This window comes from Microcaecilia unicolor, chromosome 1 (genome assembly GCF_901765095.1).
Source record: "Microcaecilia unicolor chromosome 1, aMicUni1.1, whole genome shotgun sequence".
In the NCBI taxonomy this organism is placed as follows: domain Eukaryota; kingdom Metazoa; phylum Chordata; class Amphibia; order Gymnophiona; family Siphonopidae; genus Microcaecilia; species Microcaecilia unicolor.
Genome location: NC_044031.1, coordinates 59,990,857 through 60,014,646, shown reverse-complemented (window position 1 = coordinate 60,014,646; position 23,790 = coordinate 59,990,857).

Genomic DNA, 23,790 nt, shown 5'->3' with positions numbered 1-23,790 from the left:
ATTTATTATTACATTTGTACCCCACGCTTTCCCACTCAAAGCAGGTTCAATGCAGCTTACATAGTAATAGGGATTACAGAGTATTGATAGAAAAAATATAAGTTAAGTATAGTCGAATAACAAAAAAATATAGGTAGAGAAGGGCATGGGTGAAGGGAGTAGGAGAGGTAAGGTAGGTGAGCGCTGGAGGAGGGGTAGAGGAGGTGTGAGGGGGATGGGATATGGGATAAGCAAAGGAATTTTGGTAGGAGAAGTAGTCTAGGTCATTCTCGTTGTTTCCTGGATATATGTTGAGTTATAGGGTTCATAGGATTAGTTTGGGTCATTATGATAGGCTTGCTTAAACAGATGGGTTTTTAGTGATTTCCGGAAGGGTAGATAGCCATTGATTGATTGGATAGGTCTGGGGAGGGCATTCCAGAGTTGGCTGCCTATGAAGGAGAAATTGGATCCATAATAGGTTTTGTATCTGAGTCCTTTGCAATTGGGGTAATGTAGGTTGAGGTAAGTTCGTGAAGATTCAGACATGTTTCTGGTGGGAAGGTCAATCAGATTAAGCATATAGCCCAGAGATTCGCCGTGGATAATCTTATGGATTAATGTGTGGACCTTGAAGTTGATTCGTTCTCTGATAGGGAGCCAATGAAGTTTTTCACGAAGAGGTGTTGCGCATTCAAAATGAGATTTGCCAAAAATAAGTCTCGCTGCTGTATTTTGGGCAGTTTGAAGTTTTCTCAGGATATGAGTCTTGCAGCCTAAGAAAATACTATTACAGTAGTCAGCGTGTGTAAGTACCGTGGATTGTACCAAGTTCCGGAAAGTTTTCAGGGGGAGATATGGTTTTACGCGTTTCAGTATCCACATCATGGATATATTGTTTCAGAAGCATTAAAAAAAAGCTAAATATTTTATTTTGCTTTTTCTCCATTGTGAACCTTTTTTCCCATGTAAAACTTTGTAAATTGATATTTTGGACTCATTGCCCTTAAATCTCACTCTTTTGGGTAGTCCATCCTTGGAATCTTTGTTTTTTATCGGAGGCAACAGAGAGTGAAAATGACTTGCCCAGCTTCCCTGTTCTCAGCCCACTGCTGCAGAGCTCTCAAGCTACCCAGCTCCTGGAGGTATACGTTTTGGCCAATCTTGTTTTTGAACTTATATCCCAAGTTAGAATTCTATTTGTAGTCCCTGATACCACCAATTGAAATCAGGACTTCAGGTTCCATAATGTACAAGGATAAGTTGCAGAAATCCAAGACTGGCTCAGAATTTCCCTCCTGGAACCAGATAGCTTAGCAGCTCTCCAGCTGTAACCATAAAGCCTCTCCATTCAAAGTATAGGCTTGCATAGACCCCATACTCAGTCACAAACTATTATGCTATTATACTTCTGAAGAGGTAGAATGATGGTGGGGTAGAGGACCCACAAATATATGTTTACCTAGGGACCAATATAATATTAATCTGTCCCTGATTGACCCATCTGGTTTTCTTTTCTAGTGTCATAAATAATTTTCACTTTTAACCCCCCCGATAAGAACAATTCTAAACCAATGAACACAGATTTGTTTGTCTGTGTGTTTTGTGTGTGTGTATAGCACAGCATGTGTTTGATTTTAATGCACAAATACAATTTCTGCCTATTGTATTTTTCAGAATTATAGAGCTTTTTTTGTTTGAAATTTTTTTAGGACAAAGCCTTAATATCAGAACAAAAGTCAATAATTTCAATGGCATGAGATGTATTTACAATGAAACGTATTTGTCATTTATCATCAATAGAATAGATATTTTTACTTTTATCAGTTGAAATTCATGACAACCATTTAATTTCTTCTGTAGGCTCCTCACTAAGCATGACAATGAAAACAACAGTAATTAATCATTTCTTTTTTGCTCCAAAACTCACGGTTTTCTTTAATTTCATACTAGATTACATCTTCAAATAATTCCACTTTGGATAACTAAGAGAAAGAGAAGAAAAATAAAGCATTGAGATAAATATTTCTCAAGGTCTTCAAGGTAAATTCCACTTCATTAACATTTTTAGGTACTGTCCCGCACAATGGGGGACTTTTATTAAAGGGTTGCCACGTAGTAGCGGGCTTACTGTGCAGTAAATCGGAAGTACCGCAGGCCTAACCTCATCTCCGGCAGTAGTTCCGACCCAGCACGTGGCACTTCCACTGCTACTGGGAATTCCCAAAAATATTACCTCAGGATATTACCCGGTGGTAATTGAGCAGCATCGTGTGCTGCCCGGTTACTGCCAGGTTAGCGCGGGATCCTTTACCTCCACCTATTGAGGTGGTGGTAAGTGTGTCCCCCCCCCCCGAAATGGCCACACAGTAAGTTCAAACTTACCGCATGGCTATTCTTTTATGGGGCTTTTTACCCACTGTGGCAAAAGGGCCTCAGTCTGCGGCAAAAACAGCTGCCACCGCTAGTGCACGGCCCCTTTTGCCGCAGCTTAATAAAAGGGTTCCAATATGCATTAGATGGTTTATAAATAATCAACAAACATAATACAAGACAAAATGAATAAGAAATTGAAAATAAAAGGTATTAACTTTCTTTAATAGAATAGGCCCCTATTATTTGCTCTCTAAGCACCCTAAATCTAGGTGCTGCTTTATAGAATTACCCCCCTAGGGTGCAACCTTACAAAGCCATTTTCACACATGTGTGGTCATATATGTACATAAATGGCCAGTTTATAAAATTTGAACTGGCTTAAAAGTACAAGTGTTGACATGGGGACATTTACTTTGCTGGTAGGTGGGTGGAGCATGGACGGAGTTTGAAAATAAATGCTAATTTACACGTATACTTAAATAACCTAGGAATGAACGTTCATGCCTGTTCTCAAGCAAGTACAGACATGAGCACTTGCAAATTAGGCACAATTTCTGTTGCTTACACTAGTGTTTTACATAGTTAGTTGATGAATTAAACTATGATATTCATTTGAACTAAACATATAAGTGAGGTATTTTTTTAAATTATTTGGCAATTAAATTTTAACTGCCAGACCCTCGACCATTCTTCTAAGGTTCGGAGATCCATTCTCACCGTTTGTACTCCCTCCAGGGTATCCACTCTATTGGCTATTTTCGTGTCATCCACAAAAAGGCACACCTTTCCTTCCAACCCTTCAGCAACATCTCCCACAACTATATTAAATAAAAACACATAGGTGTCTATGAGTAGCATTTTAGAAAACACATACGATTCAGAACTGAAACATCCAGGTCAGGGCATCTCACATTCTGCTAGTGTTTTAGAACAGGATCTGGTGATGTAGAGCTTGTTCTAAATTAGAATAGATTTTTCTCTGAGGACAAGAAGGCATTCGTATTCTCACAGCTAGGTGATGTCATCCGACTGAGCCTGGTGCAGACGCTGACTGTACTAACAGAGAACTTTATAGCAGTATCCCATTGCACATGCATTGGTGCCTTCCCAACTGATGCATGAATGTGGGTCCTTCAGTCTTCATTTTTCCATAGAGCCAGAAGGATATGTCTTCATGTTCTCCTCAAGTGCGTATTTTTTTCTTGTGCCTTCCCATATGGGTTTTCAGTCCTCTCTGATCATTTTTTTTCTTTTAAGTTACTCTTTCTTCAGTTACATTTTTAATTTTTGTAGTTTGTTGGCTCTTAAAGTGTTATTTATTTTTCCATGTTGCTAGCCCATTTTAATCTGGAGCCCTGAGTTTGATTTGAACACTGCCCTTTTTTCCAGTTCAAAGTTGAGGAGTTTAATTTGGACTAAATCCTTTTCTCGATATCCCGGTGGCTTCAAATGGTGCCCCTAATATAATCTGGTAATTTCAGTAATGGACCCACACAACTGGTGCATCAGGTGCCTTGGACCTGACCATGAATCTAACTCTTGTTCTCTCTGTTTGCAAATGAAGCTGAGGACACAGAGGGCATGTCAGGTTTAATAGGAAAATGTTTTAGCTCTTCGAAGGCTGATACATTAACATCAACACCAGGAGCATTGACCTTGATGGCAGCCAAGACTTCAGCATACACTGGGAGAGTATTGAAATCAAGACGTTCTCCACCTCCCTCAACATTAGGTGCTGAGAGTAGGCCCCAGGACTTGTCAGCATTGGACCAAACACTGAGGGCACGTATGAGTTTGATGTCATCACTGTCGGCACCAAAAGATCACAATGCTGTGTATCAGGGGAAGCTCAAGAAGCATAAACATCAGTCTTCCTTGATGCACGGTGCTGTGTGCACCAAGGCATCAGCATCACCAGTAACCAAGAAGCACCAGCACCAAAAGGAGTGCTCCCCCTCCTTGGTAGAGGTGCTGGTGTGCAAGTTTCCCAGCAGCCAGGTCCTCACTACCATTCCAACATTGATGCTGCCTCTCTTCTGTCTCCCCCACCTTTGCCAATGTCTTTCTTTGAGTGGTTCTGAGCCATGCTCGGGGAGGAGCTGGTGCAGATGCTGCAGTTGAAAACTTCTCAGGCGCTTGCAACTACAGATCCAGCCCAGATTCTTCCTGAAGCTTCCTCCATGTTGGTGTAGAGATCCTCAGTGCTTGCACCTTGCAGGGTGTTAGCATCATCCTCATGCATACAGTACTGCTCTCAACATTGAGGGAGGATGATTCCCCAGAGTCAGAGGGTAAGGCTGTACCTCAACACCCTTTGGGGCATGGACATTGATTCAGTACAACCTGAGTATGGTGAAGAGTCTGAATGACATCATTCATGGGATTCAGGGAAGGACCCACATTACTACTCAGAGGAGTGATCTCTCACCACCTCAAAAGAGACATAAATATCCACCTGAGAGTCTCTTTCACTGGTTTTATCAGTGAGATGTCTTCTGCAATCCCATTTAAGTTGGAAATGGATGAAGAGCCCAGGATGGAGATGTTGACTGTCCTGGACTACAAGTCTCCTTCTAAGGACGAGGTCACTATACTGCTGCACCCTGTCCTTAAGGAAGCAGTGATGAAGAACTGGGCTCCCTATCCATTTCCGTATAAAATTCAAGCTCCTTTTAGTGACTTATAAGTGCATTCACTTTGCAGCCCCTCACTACCTCTCCACCCTCATCTCTCCCTACACTCCTTCCCAGGAACTCCGTTCACTAGGCAAATCTCTCCTAATTGCACCCTTCTCCTCCATCGCTAACTTCAGACTCCGTTCCTTTTGTCTCGCCACACCTTATGCCTGGAATGGGCTTCCTGAGCTGTTACGTCTAGCTCCATCCCTGGCCGCCTTCAAATCCGGGCTAAAGGCCTACCTGTTTGATAATGCTTTTGATTCCTAACTTGTCACTTGCTCGTAATCGTTATCTTGTCTTCCTCTCTTCAATAGTCCCTTTCCCTTTGTGTCCGTCTGTCTGTCCTACCCTTATCCTTATTGGTCCTGTCTGTCTGTCCTGATTTAGATTGTAAGCTCTTTTGAGCAGGGACTGTCTTTTCTTCATATTCAATTGTAAAGCGCTGCGTACGACTGGAAGTGCTATAGAAATGATTTAAAGTAGTAGTAGTAGTAATATCCCCTCTCAGTGAAGGTCGTACCTATACAGGTGGATATGTAGTACCATATCCAAAAGGATCACAGATTCAAGAGGGTTCAACTGCCATATCATGCCTCAGTGCCCCCAAGTATGGAGGTCAGGAAACTAGACTTGTTTGGCAGGAAAACAATTCAGGCCATGATGCTCATTGCCCACATCCAATCCTACCAGCTCTACACAAGCATTAACTTGCAATATTTAGTCTGTAGTACACAATGGGGCTCATTTTCAAAGCACTTAGCCTCCCAAAGTTCCATAGAAACCTATGGAACTTAGCCTCCCAAAGTGCTTTGAAAATATGCCTATCTTACAGATACTTTTCCATAGGAACATGCCACAGAGCTTTAATAGTTGGCCAGTAAGGAGCTGGAGTGCAGAAGATATCTGGCTGGGGCACCTACAACTCTTTTGACATAGTGTCCAGATGCTCCAACTTGGTTGTGGGGATGCGCAAACTCTCATGGCTGTATGTCTCTGACCTGGAACCAGTGGTGCAGGAGAGGTTGGTGGATGTTCCTTGCTGAGATGACAACTTATTTGGAGATAATGTGGAAGAGGTTGCTGACCTCATAAAGAAACATATGGACACCATCTAAACTCTGTCTTGGCACCCTCCAGCTGCATCCTCTTTCTCACAGAGGTTTTTGAGTGGGCCTAGACGGTAAACCTACTACTCTCAAAGGTATAGGTTTCCGCCGCTTTACCCAGCAGCTCTAGGCCCAGGACTCTCAGCCTCACCATCTCCGTCCTCAGAAGCCCCAGCTGGCTTTCCAGTTGAAGCAAGGGACGAGCTTTGACTGGCTCCAAGAGATCATAGCCACCCTCAAAGTAAGCATCTTGAATGGCCTTCCAATAGGGAGATGCTGAATTTTTCCCATTGCAGGTGGACCCTTATAACCTCTGACTGATGGATTCTTCAAATAGTCTCTCAGTTACGCCCTGCATTGGCATAAAAAAAACACGTTGCCTACCAAAAGCATCATCACTCAGTACAAGTGGGTACCTATAGAGGAAATCTCCACCCTTCTACAGGCCAAGGCAGTCAAAACCATGTCAACAGAGAAAGAAGGGAAGGGTTTCTATTCCAGGTACTTCCTTGTGTCCAAGAAAACTGGGATTTCATCCCATCCTAGACCTAAGGGCATGAACAAATTCCTGGTCAAAGAAAAGTTCAAGATGATTTCCCTGGCCACCCTTCTTCCCATGATTAAGAAAAATGATTGGCTATGCTCTCTAGACTTAAAAGATGCCTATACCCACATTTTAATACTTCCCAGTCACAGGAAGTATATCAAATTTCAAATAGAGACACACCATTACCAGTATCGCATACTGCTATTTGGCCTTGTATCAGCTTCAAGGGTATTCACCAAATGTCTAGTGGTAGTAGCATATCTATGCAGGCTGGAAAAATACAGGTTTCCTTATCTGGACAATTGGCTGGTCAAGAGTACATCACAGGAGGGAATGACAGTCAATGCACCTAAGTATTCAGGTGTAGGAGTTACTAGGGTTTGTCATAAACTACTCCAAGCCCCACCTTTTCCCAGTCCAGCGATTGGAATACATAGGAGTCCTGCTAGATACATTGCAGACTTGGGCATTTCTTCCACAAGTTAGTGCAGAGACTTTATTGATGCTCGCCTTGCAAGTCCTAATCAGCAAGCAGGTCGCAGCTCAGAAAATGTTGAGATTGATGGGCCACATGGTCTCAACAGTGCATGTCGCTCCCATGACATGTCTCCACTTAAGAGAAACCCAATGTACCCTAGCTTTCCAGTGGTCTCAGGAGGCTGAGAACCTAGCAGATGTCATCCAGATTCCTCCAGAGTTGACTCATGCCCTTCTTTGGTGGACCATTTGGATGAATTTGAATGTGGGACTGCCATTCCAAATTCTACCTCCTCAGAAGATTCTGACAATGGATGCATCCAACCTGGGATGGGGTGCTCATGTAGATGGGCTCCACTTGGTCAGCTCAGAAAAAAGATCTCCATACCAATCTCCTTAAGCTCAGGGCCATTTGGAATGCTCTAAAGCTTTCATAGATTGGCTACAGAACCAAATTATTCTCATCAAATGGACAAACAGGTTGCAATGTTTTATGTAAACAAGCGGAGGGGGTACGGGATTCTACCCCTTGTATCAGGAAGCAGTAAAGATGTGGCACTTGGTCCACCTTCACGAGATGAAGGAAAGGACAACTGCTTGGAGGACAGACTTAGCAGGGGTTTGTAACTGCAGAAGTGGTCTCTCAATATGGGCATAGCCTGCAAGATCTTCTCAGAGTGGGGCACCCCATCAGTGGATCTTTGTTCTACTCATATGAACAACAAGGTCCCCCAGTTCTGCTCCAGGCGTAGATCACACAGAAGACTAATGTCAGATGCCTTCCTCCTGGGGAAAGGAAGAAGCTTTATGGATTGTCCTGGAAAGAGAAGATGGAACCTGTATCCACATGGAGGCTATCTACAGATCTCCGGCACAAATGGAGAAGCTAGACAAGGATCCGATAGAATATATTCAAAAGATTGGTATGAAAGGGGATATTTCAACTTGTCTGATGTGGATTGGAACGTCTCTTCTGCAGAATCGGAAAGAAGTAGGTAGATTGTGGACTCCTGTCAGTCACTTGTTTAGAAAAATGGTGACAGAACCCACCAGGGAAGGGTCGATGCTGTATCTAGTGCTCACTAATGGAGGAAGTGTTTCCAATAAGCAGGTGGGTGCCCACCTATGTAATAGTGATCATCACACGATATGGTACTGGATTTCAGACGTACTGATTTTGATAAAATAGGGGAATACCTGAAGAAGGAGCTGTTGGCATGGAAAGGATAGGAGAAGTGGAAAATCAGTGGTCAAAGGTAGAGGCTGCTATAAATATGGCTCTTTATGCAAGGAAAGTATACAAAAACAAGATAAACAGGAAGCCTATATGGTTCTCCAAACAAGTAGCTTGAAAAATAAAACAAAAGCGGCTTTGTTCAAGAAATACAAAAGAACGCAACGAGAGGATCACAGAAAAGATTCGGATTAAACTCAAAGAAGCAAAGAGGGAAATACAGCTAGTGAAAGCACAAGCGGAAGTAAAAATGGCTAAGGATGTAAAAAGAGGTATATTGGAGAAAGGAGAAAAGATAGGAATGGAATTGCAAGACTGAGAGAGAATGAGAATGGCTATGTGGAGAGTGAGGAGGATAAAGCGAATATGCTTAACAATTATTTCTCTTCGGTATTTATGGAGGAAAATCCTGGTGAAGGCCCACAGTTGTCTGCCGAGGGAATGTCTGGGAATGGAGTGGATACTGTGCCATTTATGGAAGAAAGAGGTTTGCTGACATAGATGTTCCGCAGCCTAGTGCAATCATTGGTATTGAGTCATCTGGACTATTGTAATTCCTTATATGCGGGATGCAAGGCTCAAACCATTAAGAGACTCCAGACTGCCCAGAACACTGTAGCCAGACTGATATTCGGAAAGACAAAATATGAAAGTGCTAGATCTCTTAGAGAAAAATTGCATTGGCTTCCATTGAAAGATCAAATTGCATTCAAGATATGCACCTTAGTTCATAAAATTATTTATGGAGACGCCCCATCTTACATGTCAGACCTAATAGATTTACCAGAGAGAAATAACAAAAGTTCATCACGCACTTTCTTAAATCTCCATTATCCCAACTGCAGAGGACTCAAATACAAATCAATACATGCATCTAGCTTTTCATATATCTGCATACAACTATGGAATGAATTACCAACCACCATAAGAACAACACACCATCTGATGACCTTCCGGAAGTTACTGAAGACTTACTTGTTCAAAAAGATGTACAAAAAAGATCCCCCATAAGGAACTGACACCTAAACTTCACCAGATACAATTATAATGGAACTTTTCTGTCTACTGTAATTTTTAACTAACTTTCTGTAAGCCACATTGTGCCTGCATGAGTGGGAAAATGTGGGGTATAAGCAAACCATAAATAAATAAACAGTTGGAGAATCTGAAGGTGAACAAAATTATGGGGCCAGATAGGATACATCCCAGGATACCGAGGGAGCTTAGAGAGGTCCTGGTGGGACCTCTTAAAGATTTATTTAATAGATCTTTAGAGATGGGAGAGGTTCTGCAAGATTGGAGACGAGCGGATGTGGTATCTCTTCACAAAAGTGGAGACAGGGAAGAAGTCTCATGTCGGTGATAGGAAAAGTAATGGAGTCACTGCTGAAAGAAAGGATAGTTAACTTTCTAGAAGCCAGCGGGTTACAGGACCCAAGGCAACATGGCTTTATCAAAGGAAAATCCTGCTAAATTAATCTTATTGACTTATTTGACTGGGTGACCAAAGAACTGGATGAAGGACGTGCACTAGATGTAATCTATTGGATTTCAGCAAAGCCTTTGATACGGTCCCCCACAGAAGACTCATGAATAAGCTGAAAGGGCTGTACCTAAGACTGAAAGTGGTGAACTGGATAAGAAACTGGTTGACCGATAGATGGCAGAAGGTGGTGGTAAATGGAATCCGCTTGGAGGAAAGGAAGGTGAGCAGTGGAGTTCCTCATGAGTCAGTGCTGGGGCCTATTCTGTTTAATATATTTCTTAGAGATATTGCTGAAGGGTTGGAAGGAAAGGTTTGCCTTTTTGCGGATGACACAAAGATAGCCAATAGAGTAGATACCCTGGAGGGAGTACAAACAATGAGAAGGGATCTCCAAAAGTTAGAAGAATAGTTGAGGGTCTGGCAGTTAAAATTTAATCTCAAATACTGGGTAAATCCTATGATCGGTTTCTACAAGTGTAAAACTGCAGATACTACAGAAACCTCGATAATAAAAAGCAAAAATAGAAAATATAAAGAAATAAAAATAAAAACTATCAGACTAAATATCCAAAATAATGTATTATGAAAATGTAAAGGGTGCTCAGTTTTTGTAGCACATTACACAGACCAAGGTCTCATGTGACTATAATGACACCATGCCACTATGATAGCACCAATAACCATCCCTATAGCCTAAAGGGCTATATGTAAATGTTTTACAAAACTTATCTTTAAGGCGGTGTGATGATCCACATACAAAAGGTGTAGTTCTTTTTCTGGCAACAGTCCAGGGTGTGTAATGCTTTTTCTGATGCGTGCTCTTTAGTGGATCAGACAGATCAGTGCAAAGAATCCAAAAATATCAAAATTCAAAATGTTCCCAAAAGCTCAATTCCAGCGTTATTAGTACACAGTTCATATTTTCAGCAAACTTTATCCCCTACATGGTCCATGTTTCACATGTGAAGGTGTCATCAGGAGGATATAGAGCTGCAGTCAAACAGTGCCTGCAAACAGCAACAGCATCAGCATGAGAGAGCAAGTAAGATCAAAAACTCTAAAAAAATAAAACTTTCAGATGTAACTTCAATTATAACATCCTAAAGTCTGTGGTTATAAACAATAAACCAAATATGTCAATATAACTTCACTATACGGCTAACCTAAAGGTAGAGCTGCAATTCCCATCAGGACCCAACAAAACGCCAGTGCTTGTGCAGTGGTTCTATATGCATGTCAAAAAGAGAGTGTCCAAAAGCGCGGGAAACTTCATAACAGGGTAGTCCACTCAATTTCCTATTTTTGCTTTTTATTATTGAGGTTTCTGGAGTATCTGCAGTTAAAATCTAATGCCAAGAAGTGTAGAGTGATGCACTTGGGGTGCAGAATCTCAAAAGAGAGATACCAAATAGGAGGGGAGAGATTAGTAAGCTTGCCTCAGGAGAGAGACCTTGGGGTGCTGATGTCAGAGGATGTGAAGGTGAAGAAACAATGTAAAAAGGCGACGGCTGTGGCCAGAAGGATGCTAGGCTGCATAAAGAGGGGTATAACTAGCAGACGAAAGGAGGTGTTGATGCCCCTCTACAAGTCATTGGTGAAGCCCCACTTGGAGTATTGTGTTCAGTTTTGTAGGCCATATCTTGCTAAAGATGTAAAAAGCCTGGAAACGGTGCAAAGAAAAGCTACAAAAATGGTGTGGGATTTGTGTTGCAAACTGTACAAGGAGAGCCTTGCTGACCTGAACATGTATAACTTGGAGGAAAGGAGAAATAGGGGTGACATATTATATTATATTATATTATATTAATTTATATTATATTATATTTATTGCATTTGTATCCCACATTATCCCACCTATTTGCAGGCTCAATGTGGCTTACATAGTTTTGTTAGCATTGTCATTGCCGGGTGACAGTTACATTTAATATTATGCAGAGGTTAAATAAGGGTAGAAAGAGGAAGGAAAGGATTGATTAAGGTAGTTATATTAGGTGAGCTATCTTGACTGAGTGGGTTGTCGGTTGAATTAGTGTGGCTATTAGTTCTCATTGTATGCCTTGTTGAAGAGATATGTCTTCAGAGATTTGCGAAAGATATTTGTTTCGTCGATTGTTCTCAGGTCTGTGGGCAGTGCATTCCACAATTGCGTGCCCAGGTACGAGAATGTGGTAGCATGCATCTGCTTGTACTTTAGACCAGGGGCGTAGCCAGACATCCGTGGGAGGGGGGTCCAAAGCTTGAGGGGAGGGGGCACATTTTAGCCCTCCTCCCGGCGCCGCCCCCCCACCGCCATTGCCGCCCCCCACGTCTTTTCCGACCCCCCTCCCGCCGCGAACCCTCCTCCGCCACCGCCTACCTTCACTTTTGCTGGCGGGGGACCCCACTCCCCGCCAGCCGACATCCTCTCTGACCTGCTCCTGCTCTTGTTGCATGCATTGCTGATGTCCTGCACATTGTACGTGCAGGACGTCAGACTCAGAGAACAGAGTTCTGTTCTCTGAGTCTGATGTCACACGTACAATGTGCAGGACGTCAGCAATGCATGCAACAGCAGGAGCAGGATGGAGAGGATGTTGGCTGGCGGGGAGTGGGGTCCCCCGCCAACAAAAGTGAAGGTAGGCGGGGGCAGGTTCACCGGGTGGGGGGTCCAGGCTGGAATCTACGGGGGCCCAGGCCCCCTCAGGCCCCACGTAGCTACACCACTGCTTTAGACATGATACAGACGTTCAAATATTTGAAAGGTATTAATCTGCAAACAAACCTTTTCCGGAGATGGGAAGGTGGTAGAACTAGAGGACATGAATTGAGATTGAAGGGGGGCAGACTCAGGAGTAATGTCAAGAAGTATTCAGAAAGGGTGGAAGATACATGGAATGCCCTCCCGCGGGAGGGAGTGGAGATGAAAACGGTAATGGAATTCAAACATGTGTGGGATAAACACAAAGGAATCCTGTTTAGAAGGAATGGATCTATGGAATCTTAGTGGAGATTGGGTGGCAATGCCGGTAATTGGGAAGCAAAACCAGTGCAGGGCAGACTTCTATGGTCTATGCCCTGATCGTAACTGAATAGATATGTATGGGCTGGAATGTAAATTTTAAGGGGCTTTGACATTAGCTTCAGAACTTTTAGTGCAAGAAGAGTGCTGGGCAGACTTCTACAGTCTGTGCCCTGAGAATGGCAAGGACAAATCAAACTTGGGTGTACATATAAAGTATCACATACCATGTAAAATGAGTTTATCTTGTTGGGCAGACTTGATGGACCATTCAGGTCTTTATCCGTCATCATTTATTATGTTACAATGGATGAGAAAAGGCAGCATGTGATTGTTCCAATGCTTTGATGTCCAATTCAAGCTGTAATTTGCGAACATTAAAGGTTTTTTTGAATGAGCCACATAGCTGATAATTGACCCATGAAGAGTGGCTTTCATAGCATCCCATTTCAGAGTAGTTGTAACAGGAGAGGTTGCATTGTGTTCATAATATTGGTGAATCATATTAATGACCAAGTCCTTAAAGTCCTCCAAGAGAAGCAAAGAGGAACTGAGTCGCCATCTAGAGCTGTAGGTGGCAGGTTATAAAATATCCAAGATAATGTCTATTGATGCATGGCCTGATATCATAATCCCATGGATTTTGGCATCCTGTATGGTCTGCATGAATTCTGATGATATAAAAAAGTTGATTCGGGAATATGTGCCATGTGGAGCAAAGAAATGGGTATAATCCTTTTGCGTGAGGTTAATGATCCTCCAAGGTTCTACTACATTCCATTTTTTTTTATCAAGGATTGCAGAACAGTATAAGATAGTGATTTATGACTTGATGGTCGAGTTCTGTCTAGAATTCTGTCTTGTACTATGTTGAAGTCTCCATCCAGAATAAGAGGCAATGTAGGATCCAGTTGGGCTTGTTGACAGAGATTAAGGAAAAGGCTGGGTCATCCTTGACAGGTGCATAAATTGCTAGAATTTGATAAGATATATTAGAAATAGAAATATTAATCTTAACCCACCTCCCTTCGAAGTCTGAGTGGAAAGGAGAGTACTTAGAAGTCAGAATAGCCACACCATTGTATTTAGCAGCAAGTGAGTAACATACCACGTGAACCTAATCTCTTTAAAGCTTTTGGGATTCAATAGAATTAAGGTGGGTTTCTTGAAGTAATACCAGTGATGAGTTAAGCTTGGCTAGGTAGTTGAACATCTTTTCCTGTTTGATAGGATTATTCAGTCCATTTACATTTGCAGATATAATATGCAATGCCAGTTATAATATATAACAGTAAATGAATCTGGTGGCCGCATCCTACCAAACCAAAGAAGGTACTCACACACAATCATGCCAACATGCATACAAATCAAGGAAAAGAGTGAGGTCTGTCTCTCAAAGGAGGGAAAGAAAAGATGAACAACATAACTAAAACTTCCACAACCTCCACCACCCATCAATAGCAAATTGGATGCTGAGAAGCTGGAACATCGGGATCCAAGAGTCCCAGGGGTCCAGGAATCAAGTATTCAATACAGACAGAAGAAATACATCATACTAGAAATAAGAGCATAAAAATACACAAGGTGAATATAGAAGCATTAGGTAATTCAAAGGAAAATATAGCTTTTCCACATTCAGAATAGCACATCCGAAAAAAAAATTTCAGAAACAGTTGATATGCAGGAATAGTCCAAGCATCGAAGAAGACACTGGAGGATTTTCCTTCATCCAGCATACATAGCAAGCTAGTGAAAGTACAAATGTAGAAGTCATGGATCCGTACCCAGAAGGCCTTACTGGTGTAAATAGGATTTAAGATCTGATGGTAATTAAAGTTCTTGGTGCCATTATTAAATGTTATGCACATCTGCGCAGGATAGAAAGGTCTGTATTGAGCATTGATTTTTTTGGGGGGCTGACCACATAGCCAGGAATTGTTTCCTTTTGTATGCAGTAGATTTACTCACATATGGTGAAATGTACAACTTGTATCTCTGTCAAAGGATGGGAGACTTCTAGCAGTGGTGATAATCTGTTGAACCTGCTGGTAATGTAACAGTTTAACTGATCTAGGGAATTTAGCAGTCAGGCTTGGTTTACCAGATGGATCCCAGTAAGTGCACTCAATCTCAAGTGGGGTAAATTGGAGCCCCATGATCTAGGTGAATAATTTTTGACAAATTCTATTGCTCAAATCCTCTAAATCCTGCACAATTGATGAGTGTGCTTAGTATTTGTGTCAATGTCCTCCACTTTGGTGCCATTGATCGAGTGCTGCAAGTCTCTGCTGATTCTCCTGCAGTTGTTACATTTGTGATTCCATTTGAGATTGAAGATCAGTTATTGCCATATGATTAGTCAACAACTTGTCTTTTATGATGTTCAGTTTGGTTAATACTGTGGAGATCGAGTCTGTTGGGTCAAGACCTTTGTCTTTCTCCTTACCCGCTGCCATCTTGATTGGGGAAAGGGGATACGGTTTGTGCCGTTTGTTTCCTGATGCTGCTGGAAATGCTGTCTCGGTTTTATTTTGCTTGCTCGTGGCCATAAAGGAGAGCTTTGGCAAAGTGGCTATGCAAACTGGATTGCACTTAATTAATGTAGAATTCAGTCTGTTAGGATTAGTGAAAATAAAGGCCCCTCAGGAGCGCCTGACACACTATTCACATGCAAGCTCAGCAGCGCCCCCTTCTTCTCGCACTTTGATTTTAAGGTGATTGTCCTGCAGAGAAGAATGTTCGGGTTGATGTCCTCTCTAGATTTTTCGAGCCTTCCGATAATAGCCCTGATTGTCAGCCTATTCTGGACCCAGCCAGAATCCTGGCCTCTGTATGTCTGCCAGTGTCTTTAGGCAAAACTGTGGTACCTAAGCATCTCAAGGACACTGTTCTTCACTGGGGCCATGATTCCAAGTTAGCAGGACATTCAGAGATACAACGGACTCTGAACTCATTTCATGGACTTATTGGTGGCCCCAGATAAGAAGAGAGTAGTTTTGTGACCTCTTTTCCTGTCTGTGCTCACCATAAGCCTTCAGAATCCCATCTCTGGGGGTTACTTCAACCTCTTTGACCCCCCTGGACCCACATTACCATGGACTTTGTGACCGATCTTCCTTATTTGAGAGGTTGTACCACCATTTGGGTAGTCATCAACCACTTTTCTAAGAGGGTACATTTCATTCCACTGCCTGGGTTACCATCTGTACTTGTACTGGCTCAACATTTCTTCACGGAGGTCTTCTGGTTACATGGGCTACCTGAATCCATCATCTCTGATCAATGAGTTAAATTTACCAAGATTCTGGTACACCCTGTGTAAAAACCTGGGTATCAACCTAAACTTCTCATCTGGCTATCATCCTCAGACTAATGGGCAGAAGGAAAGAGTCAATCAAATTCTGAAGACTTTCTTCCACAGCTATGTGTCTGCCCAACACAATGAGTGAGCGCAACTAGTGCCCTGGGCGAGTTCAGTTATAATAACCATATGAGCAAAGCCTCTGTATCCTCTCTTTTTCAGATAGTCTTTGGGTAGCATCCTCAGATACACTTGCCAGTACCACTGATGCCTCCTGTACTGGCTGTTACAGTTACAGCTCAGACTCTCATCCAGCATTGGGAGACATCCCAAAAACGTCTGTTCTGGTCAGCTGCGAGATACAAGAAACAGGCTGATAAGAAGATACATTCTGCACCCCTATTTCATCCTGGGGATTTGGTTTGGTTGTCTACCCAGCATCTTCATCTCAAGACCCCATCTACCAAGTTTTACTCACAGTTCATCTGGCCATACCCTGTTATTTGCCAGGTGGGGGCTGTGGCTTATCAATTAAAACTACTTTCCACCTTACGGCTTCAAAATACATTCCATGTCTCACTCCTTAACCACTGATCCTGAACAGGAGAAAGAAGAGACCACCTGTACCTTCTGCTGTGCCAGTAAACTCAGACTGTGAGTATGAAGTTCAGGATATTCTTGACTCCAGATGTTTGTGGGGCAAGGCTCAGTATCTTATTGCCTGGAAGGGATTTGGGCTTGAGGAAATTTTTAGGAACGTGCAAACTATGTACACACTCCTCAGCTGGTCTGACAGTTCCATCATATGTTTCCTAAGAAACCCAAACCTAGGAGGGCCCTTTGAGAGGGCAGTACTGTCATGTCCTCTCCATGCCCATGCATGCTGCTACTCACCGGCTTCCGCTGCAGCACGGGGTTCATGGTGTCCTCAGGGACCTCCTCCCACCGCTGCTGCTGCATGTCCTCCAGGCATGGGGGTTCATGGTATTCTGATTCCATATGCAGGGTCTTCTAGTGCCTCTACTACTAGGGACAGATGCACACATGTGGTCACCCTTTAACCCTCACTGGCAACACCCTCTCCAGAAGCACTGTGATGATGTCAGATGCTCGGGAACTATTTGAAGGTCTGCTGTCTTTTCTTCATTGCCTTGCAACAGATCTTCTTGCATCTGGTTCCAGTTTCTTCTGCTCCTCTCCTAGCCTCAGTGACCAGTTCCAGTTTCTGCTCCTGTTCCAGCCTCAGCGTCTAGATCCAGCTTCTGCCCCTGTTGTGGCCTCAGTTCCAAGATCCAACATCTGCTTCTGTTCCAGACTAAAAGTCCAGCTCCAACTTCTACTTATGCGCCAACGTCAGCTTCCAGTTCCAGCTCGTGCTCCAACCTCTGTGGCTTGTTCTTGCTTTCGCTTCAGCTCCAGTTTCAGCATTTGGTCCAGCTCAAGCTTTCTGACTTTTTCCTGTTTTCTACTTCTGCCAGTCTTCCTCTGAGCAACTCTCCTACTGCCAGTTGGGGCCTATCTAACCCCCAGGTTTGGTAGTCAGTGTCAATCCAATTGTGGCCAAGGGCTCACCAGCTCCAGAGTGCGAGAGTGACACTGATATTAGAGACACAACTAGCCAGATGACCTCTTTGAATCTGAGCCTACCAACTAGCCTTCTGAAGAAAATAACCATGAAACACCACCTTTAAGGCATCTCAAACTATGCCCAAGGATGGACCCCAGAGCAGATTAGTGTCCAAATAATCCTGAAGCAACGAATGATAGCCAGCAAGTATCTCGTCATCCTGCAACAAGAGAGTATTCAAGGTCCACCTCTTGTCTTTATCTTTCTCACAGAGAGAAAGAACAATAGCCCATAGTGGAACGTGATCTGAGATCATAATATTACGAATTCCTGATGAATCCCCCACACTGGGCAACAAGATGTCCAGGAAAATGTAGTCCAGATGGGAGTAAGACCCACGAGTATGGGAATGATGCCAAATGTCACAGAGACCAAGGTCACTGGTAAAGGAGTCCAGACCTCATGAAAGCTTAAAGGCCAAACTTGTTGTGGCCCCAGAATGGTCAATTGCCAGATGTAAAGTGGCATTGAAATCCCTGCCTACAATCAATTTACCCTGGAGAAAGGCCTGTAACACAGCCTGTAGCTTAACATAAAAAGCGTCGTGCTCATTTGGAGTATAAACCGAGGCCAAAGTGACTGCAGACTGGTCCTGCAAAATATTTAAAAGCAGATAGCATCCCTCCAGATCCCATTTAAGTTTTACAACCTGTACTTGAACAAAAGAGTGGATCAAAATAGCCACCCCTAACTTCTTAGAAGCGTCCATCATAGAGGCACAAAAAACATGGGGATACTGAGGATGAAACAGGAACTTTTCGTGGTCATGCTTAAAGTGTGTTTCCTGTAAAAATAGTAAATGAGGTTTTAAGTAATGCATTTCTTTAAACAACCTTTCTCCTTTCTGAAGAGAGTTCAAGCTTTCAAATCAGCACACATGAAAAAAAAAGCAAATTGCAATAGACACTGAGAAACTAAAACTTGGAGCAGCCAACAAACAATACACCTTCCTACCTGCACATTTTTTTGTTGTATTCTATAAAGAGGTTCACATAAATCCTAGTGTGTGGATCCAAAGAAGGGGTGTGGCCATAGGAGGGGTACGGGAGGTCAGGGGCATGTCTAAAATTAATGCGCATTGTTCTAGAATTAGCAGGATCTGCACCTAATTTGCACGAGGGGATTTACACCAGGTATTTTTCTGTTTCTGGAAGGATCAGAATTATTAAAGAACTGGGATTTGTAGCTGGGTCCCTTGGTTCACAGTCAACGCATTAACCACTGAGCTACTCCTCTGAGCTGCTTATTCCTATGTTCAGAATGGCTATAATACCTGCAGATAACATAAAGCCTAGTTCTCCTTTCCAGTTTCACTTTCAGGGGAGAGGGAGCAAGACAGCAACCATTGGGGGATTAAGGACTTTTCAGCGTTTCTTGGATAATCGTTTTGGTCATTTCCACCCCTTGGCTTGTTTGTGCTGACTTTTGTGGGATTGTTTGTATTTCCTTTTTCTGGTCATGCCTTTATCCCTCCGGTGGTCAGCTGCTCAATCAGAGCACCTTTTTTTAACTTGGACGTGACTGAAACAGGTCTAGATAAAAACATCCTTCTTTTTAGACGTCAATGTTTCTTCCCATTCAAAAATCCCTGTTGGATGTTCTACTTTTTGGCCCTCCCTAGTCTCGCCCAAAAGACACCCACAACACACTCCCTTGCTGTTTAGATGAACTGAAGTGTGAAATGTCCAAATTCTGACTTTCCAAAATCAGGATTTGGGTGTTTTTAGCAGATGGTCGTTGTTCTAGGCATTTTAAGACGTCCATCTGCTTCGAAAATGAGCTCCACATTAACTTATTAATCAACACATGTTAAATCAATTAGCATGTGTTGAAAAGGTCTAATGCGTGCAAATGTTTGTATGAACATGAATGTGTGAAGCCAACTGGAAAAGTCAGAAAATCAGTTTAAAAACAAAAGCCCAAATGAACTGAAAATGAATTAAATAAAAAAACCAAATTGTATCGTAACGAGGGAGCACATTCCTTATAAGCAGCTAGTATAGGGCAATTGAGTTGACTTGGAATAAATACTCATTTTTCCCGAACATGGACATAATTTTGAAATAATTTTGCACAAATTAGTGGAACGTTACTGTACATATTTCTTTGTCAATCGGTGGGCAGTCTGTGCTTGCCTTTGAGCATCTCTGTTCAAATTGCTGAACAGGCTTGGTGTAATTATCCTTTTAATCACGTGGCACAGGAGCTTTAATAAGTTGCAGAAGTGTCTGATTTTATTTTAGGCACTAAATGCTGCATGGTAAGTGATGATCCAGATAAAACTGACAATATGCACTGGAGTGTTAGCTGTCTGACTTCGTTCTGTTCAGTGTATGCAGGCTTTTGATTTCATAAGAGATGTGTAGCTGGAACATATGTGGCATTCTGCACCCTGCCTGCTGTTGTAATATTGCTACCATAGTTACCACAGCAGAATTCTGGAAAACAAGCTTAAAATCCTCTTTGTCTCCCTACTTGGACTCAATCATTTCCTATGTTTTTAATATTTTTTTTTTTTTTACAGTTTTTCTAAGTCTGCATCGCAGTGATATTTTATTTCACTATTAACACCTTTCTGTCTAGGTTATATTTGCATGGGTACTTTTGCAAGATAAATCTAGACTACAGATTTAAACATAGCTTACTAGAAATGTGCATTCATTTTGAAACAAATGTGAAGAAAAAGCGAGTTGCTCACATGTAACAGATTTTTTCCCAAAGACAGCAGGATTGATAGAGCACTTGGGGCCCTTTTACTAAAGTGTGCTAAAATCTGGGGTTAACACGTTATAATGCAGGATTTTACCATGTGATAATTTTGGTGGGCATTTAGGAGGCATCGACTCCCAGATTCTATATAGGTCATCATATGTTGGTAGGGTTGCCAACTAGATCTGTGATTTGCTTACTCCAATGCACTTAGGGAATTGTAGCCTTGCTTTTCTTAGGGAATCCAATTGGAAAATCAGAACCACAAGTCCCTGCATGCAATTGGGTAAGCCCAGGACTGGATCAACCCTGTCAGGTGAATCTGGATCTAGGTGGCAACCCTATATGTTGGGTCCCAAAACTTGGGTGTACAAATTAATTAGTTAACAAGGCGTTAACCATCAATAATTGGAGTTAATCATCAACAATTTGGATTTCCATGCGTATCTTCCCTAGTCACTATTCTATAACATCAGTGCCTAAAGTTGCTAGCATGCAACTGAAAAGGGAGATCAAGGAGCATTCCTAGCAGTTAGTCACAATGTTATAGAATAGTGTCATTTGCTCACCAGGTTTTAACAGGCGTAAATGCTGGCACCTAAAGATGGGAGAGGGAATCCACTCCAAATGCTATTCTATAAAGGGTGCTCTACATGCACCATCTTTATAGAATACTAGCTTAACGTGGATCTTTCTGGCACCTAGTTTTGAGTGCTATTTACTGAATCTGGTTTTAAATGCTTCCAGGTTAATTTTACATTAGCCAGTTAATGATCGCTAAGTATAAATTGCTAGCTAGCTAAAGTTTCCATGCCTACTCTCCACCTGTGTCAAGTCCCCTAGAGGAAAATAAAGAAAACTATAATTACACATGGTTCAATGCATGGTAACAATCAAATTACTGCACAACTTTTGGACGCATTTATGCGTTAGCCTTTTACCATGCGCTGGCCACATTCTAAATGTTTAACACCCTTTAGTAAAACAGCCACATAAATAGGTGAAGAGACTTCTCTCCCAGAGCTCAGAACTCAATGTAACATTCTGAGCATGCATGGCTTGCCCCACATGGCAGTGGTCTACTCAGTTGGTTCTAAGCTCAAACAGTGAGACAGCTCTTGGGAAACCACCTGTTACAGCTAAGCAGCATTGCTTTTTTTCATCAAAAGCAAGTCTTTTTGAGTAGCCTGCATAAGCAAATGTGAGAGCTATTCATTCCTGAGAATAGACTGGCCAGCACCACTAGACCAAATGCATTGCCTTGTGTAGACGCCTGCTTCAAGTAGTTGTGCTCATTAAACATATGAGGAGAGGACCAAGCAGATAGTACTCAAGAAGACAGACACACGAAGTGTTTTAATAGCTCTAGTTTGATCACATTTAACCTTGGAGCTGGGAAGAATGTCAGTTTATTCATAGCGGAATTGTAAGCAAGAGGCTAGCCAATTTGCTAGAGTTTGTCTTGCAACTGACATACCTGACCATGTGTAAACTGCAAGGGAGTGTGAGGATTGCTGGGAGAGGGATTGGTCTGGATACACCTATAATATAGGTGAATATTCTTTATTTCACATAGGGAATCCATGTCTGTGTTGAGAAACAAAGACATTGGAATTTACACCTCCTCCAAGGCACATCTCCTTGGCAGGCGTAAATAACAATACACAGGATCACCCATATTACTAGCTTTCTCTTATCCTGCTGATAAAGCCCACACAGATGTGGTAATCCAAATTTAATCTAACACTGAAAAGGGAACAATTTACTTCTCACAAAGAATGTCTTTCATTTTCGTAATCCCCCTCTTTTGCGCAAAGATCTCCTAAAGATGTTTTTTTATCAGTCAAAAATAATCTATTTCCCCGAATTGGGATGATGTGGTGTCCCTATGCAAGAGGTTCACTTTACTATCCAAATCAGCAACAGCTGCAAATGTGGTCTATAGTACCGGCCATTCCCTTATTTGCAGAAGCAATCTCATTACTAATAGTAGAGTCACGGTGAAAAGATTTGCTAAGCCCTTTCTAACTGTAACCAGTCTGGTTTACCTAAACATTCGTTATTGATTAGGCAAGCCTTGATATTGTTTCATCTGGATTATGTAAATATTATGCTCCTGGGTTTGCCTGATAAGCAGCTTCATAGGTTACAAAGTTTGCAGAATGTACCAGTAAAAATGGTATGGGGAGGGAGTGTGGTGGAGCATGTTAGCCATATTTAGTCAAGGCCCATTGGTTGCATGTAAAGTTGAGAACAGAGTTTAAAGTTTTAATATATATTTTTAAATGTTATATAGGATGGCACCAAGTTATATGCCACATTTTAGTACAATGTATAATCCAGGATGAAGTTTACAGTCAGGATTGGAAGTTCGATTGGTGGTATCAAATTCATCTGTGATCCGCCTTCAATTCACAAAGTATAAAAGTAAGGTAATTCTTTGTGGAATTCTTTGCCGAAACACCTTAGGATGATTTCTTCTTATAAGTTATTTAAACAGCATTTGAAAACATGACTTTTCTGGAACTATTTGATGCTGAATTCAAGTGTTGAAGGGGAATATTTTGATCTATGATTTTAAAGGGGTTTTAAAGTAAAAGGTGCAAATGTTAAGGAATGTATGGAATTGTTTGGTTTTATTGATTGACATTATATATGTTGTATTATTATATAATATGCCGTGAACTGAAAAGTAAAGTGGAATATAAAGGCACATGTTAACTTAAATTAAATTAAAATCTTTCATTATATCAGTAGTTCCCAAATCAGATCCTGGAGACACCCCAGTCAGGTTTTCAGGATATCCACAATGTATATTAATGAGAAAGATTTGCATACAGTGGAGACAGTGCATGCAAATATCTCTCATTAATATTCATTGAAGTATCCTGAAAACCTGACTGGCTGGTGCGCTTCCAGGATCAGGTTTTGGAACCACTGCATTATATCTCCCTGCATCCACCAGGAGGCTGCTTTTAAAAGGAAGGCTGCAGCATATTCAGCAAATCCCACCTTACTTGCATCTTTCATGAGTTTTAATTTATTTAAGGAGATTTTAGGAGGTTTTGTTAAAAAAAATAGGTTAATATCTGGTCTGTTTATAAAAATGTCTTGGAAATGGGAGGGCTAGCATGCTAAGTACACAAATTATCTGAGAGGTTATGATCATCTTATGGCTTTGAGTCTACCCGGCTAGTGCAGTATGCTGGGAATCTGGAGAACTGGGTTTGAGTCCCATTGCAGTTCCTTGTGACCCTGGGCAAGTCACTTAG